The sequence below is a fragment of the Lactuca serriola genome, chromosome 5, assembly GCF_051521515.1.
Source record: "Lactuca serriola cultivar US96UC23 chromosome 5, Lser_US96UC23_V15, whole genome shotgun sequence".
Lineage (NCBI taxonomy): Eukaryota > Viridiplantae > Streptophyta > Magnoliopsida > Asterales > Asteraceae > Lactuca > Lactuca serriola.
In genome coordinates this window covers 251,902,011-251,911,754 of record NC_136412.1, presented here as the reverse complement: position 1 = coordinate 251,911,754, position 9,744 = coordinate 251,902,011, and the positions used below count along the sequence as shown (strand labels likewise).

General features: G+C 31.8%; 1 long non-coding RNA gene, 4 other non-coding genes and 1 pseudogene across 6 annotated transcripts in view; 1 reads left to right on the top strand and 5 right to left on the bottom strand.

The window, feature by feature from the left end:
• Positions 1–6,552, top strand: part of LOC145054005 (uncharacterized) — a 14,937-nt gene extending 8,385 nt beyond the window's left edge. The window contains exon 2 of the long non-coding RNA XR_013684658.1: positions 6,420–6,552. This is a non-coding gene — a long non-coding RNA (uncharacterized LOC145054005). The remainder of the gene's footprint in view (positions 1–6,419) is intronic.
• On the bottom strand, positions 1,236–1,307 carry TRNAP-UGG (transfer RNA proline (anticodon UGG)). Its single transcript has one exon. It is a non-coding gene; the product is annotated as a tRNA-Pro (tRNA).
• TRNAP-UGG (transfer RNA proline (anticodon UGG)) lies at positions 2,867–2,938 on the bottom strand. Its single transcript has one exon. It is a non-coding gene; the product is annotated as a tRNA-Pro (tRNA).
• Positions 4,955–5,026, bottom strand: TRNAP-UGG (transfer RNA proline (anticodon UGG)). The gene has a single exon. It is a non-coding gene; the product is annotated as a tRNA-Pro (tRNA).
• Positions 5,965–6,036, bottom strand: TRNAP-UGG (transfer RNA proline (anticodon UGG)). Its single transcript has one exon. It is a non-coding gene; the product is annotated as a tRNA-Pro (tRNA).
• Positions 6,553–7,017: 465 nt separating the features above from the next.
• Positions 7,018–8,971, bottom strand: LOC145054004 (large ribosomal subunit protein uL2mz, N-terminal part-like; annotated as a pseudogene). The gene is made up of 2 exons (XR_013684657.1): positions 8,616–8,971; positions 7,018–8,077 (listed from the first exon to the last, which is right to left on the bottom strand). The product of XR_013684657.1 is annotated as a large ribosomal subunit protein uL2mz, N-terminal part-like (transcript).
• Between the last annotated feature and the right edge of the window lie 773 nt (positions 8,972–9,744).

Sequence of the window (9,744 nt, the reverse complement as noted above, 5' to 3'; positions counted from 1 at the left end):
TATAAATATTTATCGTAAGATTACAAGTAAATGATATTGTAACTTGTAAGATGAAGAAAGGGACATAAATCTGATAAGATCCCAAGTAAACTAAATCTGGCATTAGAGAATGTTAAGATTACTTGGGAGGAATAGGATAGTATATTTTAAATTTTTTTAAAAAAAAGGATAAAAGGATAACTTCATTTTAAACAAAAAGGAGAATAATTTTGATAGATAGATATCACTGTACTTAAATGCTGCATGTCCATCTTCCTTTCATATACTGATCCAGATATCATAGCTGTAATAATAAATTATACTATAATTAATATGTGTGGTTTCATCAGTTATTTGCTTTTGTCAAACGAAGATCATATTATTTTATATACCAACTAGGTGTGAGACCCGTGTATTACACGGGTTTATTAAAAAAAATATAAACTTATAAACCTTAGGCAATTTAAAAAGTAATAATTTATATATATAAAAAGCTTTGATGAATAACTATATAAATGAATACAAAGTAATACAAATTTATGTAAAAATAAGTTTAAACTGAAAAAAGTTATTTTATGTAAATAATGAAAAATAAAAAAGGAAAACAAATATGTTGAGACGTAAATTTGATGGAATTTATTATAATTTATTTTAAGAATGAATTGAATTATGTAAATCAATGACTTTCACTAAAAATAAAATGGAACCAATAAGCAAATTACATGTGGAAAACAAATAAATCAAAAATTATGAGAAAATTACATGTGGCAACAAGATCTTTATTTATTAGGGAGGATGGCTTTTCATGATTCTATCAAGTCATTTATTTATTTTTTCGCTTTGTATTTACTTGTTCTGGTAATGAAGTTACATATGGTTTTCATGAAGTTGCATCTTTTTATAATTTCTGCATAAATAGCAAATATACATACATACATATATATATATATATATATATATATATATATATATATATATATATATATATATATATATATATATATATATATATATGGTGTGAGTTGAATTTGTTGACAAAGAATCTTTTCAGATCTACAAGCACATGTTTGTTTGTGGGACTGGGATATAAAACAACATCCAGTTTAGTTGGTAGATTTGTTTCAAAAAGTCTTGACTTGACTTTAGTTTATATTCAGTAGTAGTCACCATATATATCAAATTGAGTATTATAGTGGCATTTAAAAAATAAATTAATATTAAATGAGTTAATTTAGTTGAAAAAAAAAGAAGGGAAAGGGGCATTCCGAGAATCGAACTCGGGACCTCTCGCACCCAAAGCGAGAATCATACCACTAGACCAAATGCCCATCTTATTGTTGATGCTATTGCATTTTTATACCCATTCATACTTTATGCAATTATTAAAAGATTATTTAAATGCATACACAAAAAAAAATAATAATAATAATTGCTAGAATAAAGATATCTTATTCTGGTAGACATTTGCACATTTTCACCATGTTGGTGCCTAAAAGCATCTTCACAAAGAAAGAATATTGATATTGTATAGTTACATGTTTGCTTACTCTGGTAATGAAGTTACATATGCTTTTCATGATGCTAGCTGTATCATTTCAAGATTTCTGCATATTAGCAAATGTATCTATCTGCCCATGAGTTGGCATTTATTGTCTGAAATATGTGACACTAGTCAACTTTGAGGTGCTTGTGCTACCACTTCCACATATGTTTTTTCGACTTTTATGTTTTTTTTTACACCACTCTCATGTAGAATTCACTACTGGAACTGAGTGAGCATAATTTGATTTGAGGCTACAGTGAGTGAGTGTGTGAATTAAGGTTTTCACTTGCAGTCCTAAGTTGGCGTATGTTGCCTTTGCAAAGCTCATATGGAAACATATTTATTTCCAAATTCTAGTAGTGAAAGACTACAAATTCTGGGCATATACTTATTATACTAATCTTCAAACTAGTCTAGTCTAGTTTCCTTCAATCACTCTATAGTTTTTTTTTTTTTTTTTTTTTTTTTTTTTTTTTTTGGTTTATGTGGAAGTAGCTAGAATGCTGTAATAGTATCTGCTGCTTTTAGCTTTTATTGCTAGTATCCGCTTTCTGCTGCTGCCTTTATTTAACCCAACATTCTTTGTTCACCATCAATCCATTGTGGGCTCACATTTCATATATATGTATTTGGGGTTTGCTGTTGCGTTGTGTAATAGAAATAAGTGAAAGTAAGATGCTATACTACACAACTAAATGAAAGTTGGTTGCTATTTCTTGCATTTAACCCTAAAATAGAAAAATGAGTAGATTGTGTGTGGGGCATTTTCGAGAATTGAAGTCGGGACCTCTTGCACCCTAAGTGAGAATCATACCACTACACCAAATGCCCAATTGCTGTAACTATTGCATTTATAGTCTTTTACTTTATGCAGCTAGTTGATTATATAAATGCAGTAAGTAAAGTACATAATAGAAGTAAAAATAAATAAGTGGTAGCAGAAATATATCTATTTATTGGTAGGCAGTTGCACATTATATTTTCACCAAGTAAGTTGGTGCCTAAAAGCATCTTCATAAAGAATACTGTTCATTTACACTACATCTTTGCTTATTCTGGTAATGCAGTTACATATACTTTTCATATTTAATGCATAATTATCAGGCAGAAGTAATTGCTGATGAGTCCAAAGTACTGATAATGAATCTTTTTAGATTTGCAAGGACATGTTAATTTGTTGGCCATATAATATAATATAATATTTTATTTAGGAGGTAGAGTTGTTTCCCCACGCCCATAGTTGACTTTACTTTATATTAAATGTAGAATATCATATTAAACAAAATATTGGCACTTGATTTTTCTTTATTATAAAATGAATTGATCATGTTGAAGAAAAAGATTGGGGCATTCCGAGAATCGAACTCGGGACCTCTCGCACCCAAAGCGAGAATCATACCACTAGACCAAATGCCCTCTTCCTTCATCTGTTTTTTTATTTCTTATCACTTTGGATGAATAAATAATGAGCTTAAGGACTTTACATTATCTGAAGTGAGTGAGACAAGTGAGTTTGAGTTGCTTCTACATTTGATTTTAGACTTTTTTTTTTATTTTTTTTTTAATAGTCCAGTGTAGAGTCATTGCAACTAGTGAGTGAAAGTAGTTTTGAAAAGCTAAGCTTTTAGTCTAGCATAATTTTTACCATCTGACATCTTAACCTTAGAACTCGAGTTTGTTCTTCTAATCTCCTCAACCTATGACCAAAGTCTAGCATGGTGTTCTATTATTACCCTACCTTCAATGAGACACAAAACATGTTTTTTGTCCCTCCCACATTGACCAACACTGACCTCAATGCCAAACTTCTTTATAATCAATCTCTAATCTTAGTCATTATCTGCCTGTGCTAGATTTCCTTGGTTTAGTGAAACCTAATCCAAACATAGGTTACAATGGAGCTCAACTTCAAGTTCCTTGCAAAACTATAGAATCCAAGCATAGGTCTCAAATCTTATTCCCAAAATAGGCTTTTTCTTTTTCCAATGTAGGGATGCATTTGAAAATGTAATAAAGATCTATCTCACCTTTTCCATCTAAAAACTGGTCTCATCAGATTCATTGTTTTCTTCTTCTTCTTCTTCTTCTTCTTCTTCTTCTTCTTCTTCTTCTGGATGGGGGTTTGCAACATGACACGACTTACTCAGAAATGAATCGGTGTTTGGCTTAACTTATTTTATCATCAACCTCAATGTCAACATACAAATCGTCTGATAGCATATCCTCATTACCTTGACCCTTAATAACCGATTAGTGTTCTTCTTGACTCACAACTTCTTCCCTGTCCTCTTCAAACCAATCTTCTAAAGGGTCACTAAAATGGTCAACATACATAGCTATTTGACCTCTATTATTATACCCATTTTCGAGACAAATAACATAATCAAGATCATTTTTATAATACACAGTTGTAGTGTAGGTGCATAGAAATAAAGGCTTTCACACGTTTCTCTTGCAGTACTTAGATAAATGATAGACATTCCATGCAGTACATATGATAGATAATGGATCTTATATAAACATAGGGGGAAAGTGGAGGGACCAAATTGTAATATCTATTACATTCTGTTTTGCAGAATCTTTTAGAACACAACGTTAGCTTGGGCAGAAGGTCATCTCTATCTCTTTGGAGAACCTTTCTGATATAATTATTTGATTTGTTCTATTTTCATTCCATTGAATGTTTTACAAACAACTTTCTAGATCTATAATCTCATGTTTTAGTTTCATTCATCTGTTATTGCATTTTGGTTTCTATCAACATACCTACAAAGTTTATATCTGTTAAGTTCATTACAATGCCATGAGAATAGGAGAAAGGGTAATGCACAAACATTCCTTGTAAGTTAACATCAACTTTTAGGTACCAAACATACCCAAATTGCTGTACATTCTACGTAAAAACAATGAACAAAAGTAATATTTAAGGTAACAAACGTACGATGATCATAAACACAAAAACCCACTATGTGTTTTCTCTTGTTCTTGAGAAAGAGAATGTTTTTCCATGTTGATTATTACACATGGCTAAAAGTATCAACCAAAATGCCACATGGCTTGATAATGCACACTTTACTTTTTGCCCCTTAGTATTATTATTCATTGCTTAACTTATGTAACATTACTGTTGTGTAGGATCTATGATCTTATGCAATTATTGTGTTGCTAATCGTTTGTTGAACTATCAATCAAATTATGTTTACTTTGCCAAATAAACTAACTTCATTGTGGTCCATATGTTTTCTTGATTATTGTTTTAATGCAGGTAATTTTTTTGGGTTAATACTGCTGCAAAATATTGTAAGATTAAAAAACAGAAATCTTGCAATATGGTAAGATTAAGGGACATAAATCTGACAAGATTTCAATTAGATCTGCCATTAATTTGAAGTTTAAAAAGGACAAAATAAGCAGAAAAAAATATTTTAACTTGGGGCATTCCGAGAATCGAACTCGGGACCTCTCGCACCCAAAGCGAGAATCATACCACTAGACCAAATGCCCACTTCCTTCATTTATCTATCTTAATCTGTTTCTTCTTATTTCTTGTCACTTTGGTTGAATAAATAATGAGCTTAAGGACTTTACATTGTCTGAAGTGTGTTTGAGGTGCTTCTTCTAAATGTGTTTTTAGATTTCTATGTTTCATACTCGTGTGTAGAATCAATGCAATTTTAGATTTCTTTCATGCATTTTGTATTTTAAATATTGCTTTAGTATGCAAAAGGGTTCAACTTATTCCTAATGGTGTAGTAAGCAGTTAAACATAATTACTAAGCTTACTATGTTAATTAGTAATAAACATAAACTAGCAATTTAACATAAAGTATTATCGAAAGCAAATCATATATTACTACTAGATGAAAATGTATGAGATGCTAAACAAATGTTTGAAGTGAGATGAGATTAGCCTTGTATGTGCCTTTAAAACTGGCTTTTAACATTTTATTATTATTTGTCCTTCGAAGGGGCATTTTGGACAACCAAACAACTTCCAATTTTTCCTTAGGCAGTGGAGTGGATTAGAAAACTGCAATTTTAATTTGTGCATGCAGGTATTTTTGTAGGATTGCTTGGCTTGCATATTTTTATGATTTATACATCATAATAATAAATTACACTGGTTTCATCATATGAAGTCACACATGGTTTTCATGATGTATGTTGCATCTTTTTATGATTTCTGCATAATTATCAGGCACAAGTAATTACTGATGACTCCAGTTTACTGATAAAGAATCTTTTCAGATCTGCAGGCACATGTTTGTTTGTGGGGCTGGGATATAAAATAATATCCAGTTTAGTTGGTAGATTTGTTTCAAAAAGTCTTGAGTTGACTTTAGTTTATATTAATAGTAGACTATATAACAAACTAAGTATTATAGTGGCATTTCAAAAATAAATTAATATAAAATGACTTGATTATGTTGAGGAAAAAGATTGGGGCATTCCGAGAATCGAACTCGGGACCTCTCGCACCCAAAGCGAGAATCATACCACTAGACCAAATGCCCTATTCCTTTTAATCTATCTATCTAATCTGTTTGTTTGTTTTATTATCACAATATGTATTTGATGTTTGTAGGTTTAAATGCTTGGCTTTGAGTATATCTTTTTTGTACAGTTATATTGCATTTGAAGAGCCAGAAGTTGTATCTATTGTTTGTGTAACATATCTATAACAATCTTGTGCTTTCTAATTTTAGTTAAATGGTAAGTGTTTGTTGTCAGAAAACCTTCTATATTCTAATTTTTATGTTGTTTACTGATTTCCATTTTCCATGGGGGTTGGTTTTATTATATATATGTTAAAAATTGTCATGACTTATATTGCAAATATTATGGCTTGACTTATTTTGTTTTCTATTCTTTGCACCTGTTGAAAATTGAAATGAAGAGAGAAATAGAGATGTAAAAAGCCTCAAGTTGTTGGTGCTTGATGAACTTTTGATGATATGGATATTTGAAGTTGTGAACATTATGATGTAAACTATTGTTATTAATTAATGATAGTCTTTTTTTTCTTTGAACCCCTTTTATTTTTATTATTAATTGGATTATGTAGGACTCATGTTCAAAATGCAATTTCTTGTATCGAAATCCAGATTATTGATATAAAGCTACTCTCTAAATTTGGACACCAGCAACATGCAAATGACATGGGCTCGGGATTTGAAAATTAAAGATATGGAAAAGTACATGGTTCATGCTTGTCTACATGTCCCAAATGTTTTGCTCATGTATTGACAATTTCCATCTGATGAAATTTGTACTTTAATGGAATAAAGTTGCACCTTGTGGTAACAAATAAATTGTACTATTGTCCATATTGGCAACAGTTTTTTTATAAACAAATATGACTTCATGATATGTTTTCACCTTTTCCATATATCTTGAGGGAAGTAATGATATTCATGTGACATTGCTTTGTATTTATAGACTGATGAAGATGCATAAAATGGGCTCAAGAGGAAATGTAACAAATGAAAAAGATATTATGAATCAAAACCATCTTAAGATCATTGTTGTGCATTATATCTCAAGAAACTTTCATAAAACTAAACAAACATACAATCCTATCCTCATCAAAAGAAAGCAAATCATCAGCTTCTTCAATATCAATATCAATATCTATGCAACAATAACTCATCATTTGATTGTTGTTTAGTCAAATCACAATTCATCACCATCTTCCCAGCTTCCATTTGATGTGTAGCCAATATATAACTCACAGCTGAACAATCCACTCCAAATATCCCATCTGTTTTCTCCTTTTCCAGTTCTTTCACCTTTGACTTTGACTTTGACTCATTAACAAGCCCTAAAATGGCTTGTTGCCTCAAACTCCCCCAAGCAACAGCTGCTTTTCGTTTCATCTTATGTCCCCACACAACACTCTCCTTGTCCCATTTCTTTACCTCATTAAGCAATAAACTTTTATTTTCTTTCACATCATCTTTCATTCTTGGAACAAAAAATTCCGGTTTTGCCCCTGCTAATGCCATTCTTGGGATACCCAAGGAATAAGGTAAAGGGGCATTATGTCTTTTCCCATTTGAAGAGGAAAAAGCAGATAAGAAAACGTCCTTCACATCTGTCATGTGGGTTCCTGTTTGACTTTGACTAGACAAGGTAGGAAGGCCAACAACTACATGATCTGTTTTAGGTCTTAAAGGTTCCATCTTTCTATCTTCTACAATCCCTGGTATTGAAGAGAATGAAAACTGACCTTTCATGGTTATGGAAGGTATGATCTTGGGAGGTGGGGTGAAGTTTATCTTTGCTAGTGTGTTGACTTTTCTCGGGCAGTCACGGCTGCCCCTTCGACCCATCGGACTACTGCGATCCGTGAAGTGCGATTCGGGTCGTATTCGATTCTTTCAACAACACCTACTGATGAAGTGTTGCGTTTTAGATCAATTGTTCTTTGTGACCGTTTTGCCCCTCCCCCTCTGTGGAAAATTGTGATTCGACCCTATGAGTTTCTACCAGCTGACTTGTCTTTGCCTGAAACAAATTGCCTAAGTGGCCTTTCAAAGCTCACACTCTGAGCACCTGTAGGAATATAATATCTTATTAGCATCAACACTGGTTTTGGTTGTGTTTGGATAAACAAATTTTAGATAACAAAACAATCCACACAAAGAGAAGGCACCATTGATTGAAGCTAATACAGATTCGATCTTCCAAACCTAGTTGTTTCACTATCGACTTTATTGTGTAATCAAAACAACAAAATGAATGTGGGTGGCAACTTTTTTCTCCAAAAGCATCAATAAAAAACTACACAATTTGGCATATAGACCTGGTTGATCATCTTCAGCAAAGCAAAAGGGGCAGACATTCCATCTGATACGCTGAGTTTCAATGTCAACTCAAAGCCTCCATCTGCAATCCCAGTTACAAAACTCCGTCGTAATACCTCGTTAGATTTTTATTGAACGATCGAAAATAATACAATTGGGTGTTGTGTACGCAATTTGATGGAAATTTACATTCCGACGTGGATTTCAACCTTCAATAAGCTTTATTTTTCGAAATTCATCTGCTTTCAATATGAAAATTTTAAATCAAAATTTGAATATAAACTTACGGCTGATAGAGTGCTTGGATCTCGTCTGAGAGCTGCTGATCATCGAAGAAAACAAAGAACGGGATCCATTAACAGCTCGTCGACAATATGAGGAGAATGCCATTTTCGATTACACCAGTGGCAAGTCAAGGTGTTCGTTCTCTAGGTTTATTTGTTCGCCTTCTTTTAAAATGATAAAGAATTAAAGATTCTACGAGAAGAGAAAAAGGTTTTTCCGATCATCCGCTAACGCCACGGGACTTGAATTTGGGCTAGGACGGTTACGACTAGGATGAGCATACCCGCCTCATTTGGCTTCAACCGGAACAGGAACGGCGGCGGTTCCTAGAAAGTTAGAATCGAAATCAGAACCGTTTCAGACATTTCTTAAATGTTTGGAACCAGTCCAGGAACCGGGTTCACTTGACCCATTTTTTTTGTATAATAAATTATATGAAATAAAAATTGTAATCTATCTAAAATAATTGCAAATGAACCACCTTAATATCTTTGTCAATAAAAAAGGTAAAAATTAGATTTTTGAATTCCATAAATTTTAATAGCCCAAAATCTTTTAATGTATACTCCAATATAGATAGCCAAATACAATTTGTAATAAAAAAATTGAATCACAATTCAATCGTTTCACAACACATTAACATTCGATCTTCAATTTTTTATAATTGCCAATCCAATTTGCAACCAACGGTAAATATATTCTACTTTGTTAACTTTGTGAAAATTGATTAAACGATGTGGAAATTCTATTTCCAATTCTAGTATTCCATGAGCATTAAAAAGTGGACAAAGTCACTATTCTAATTCGTGAATTGAATATTCATAATTTAGTTGTAGGTTTAATTGCATTCACGGTTGATTTTCTTTTCTTTTCTTTTTTCTTTTTCTATTACTTGTTAATATTTATCCCATAAGCATCAAAGACAAAACTATTAAATATTGAATTTATTTTTCATTTTCTATTGTTCCATGAGTTCATACTAGGTTTTTTTATTGTTTCAATATTTCAAGTGAATTGATTACTTGATTGTTGTTTATTTCAGAAATCAAAATCAAGAGTGTCTTTAAAAATAATTTGATTTTTTTTTGCTTATACAATTCGACATGAACCCGTAACTAATATATATATATA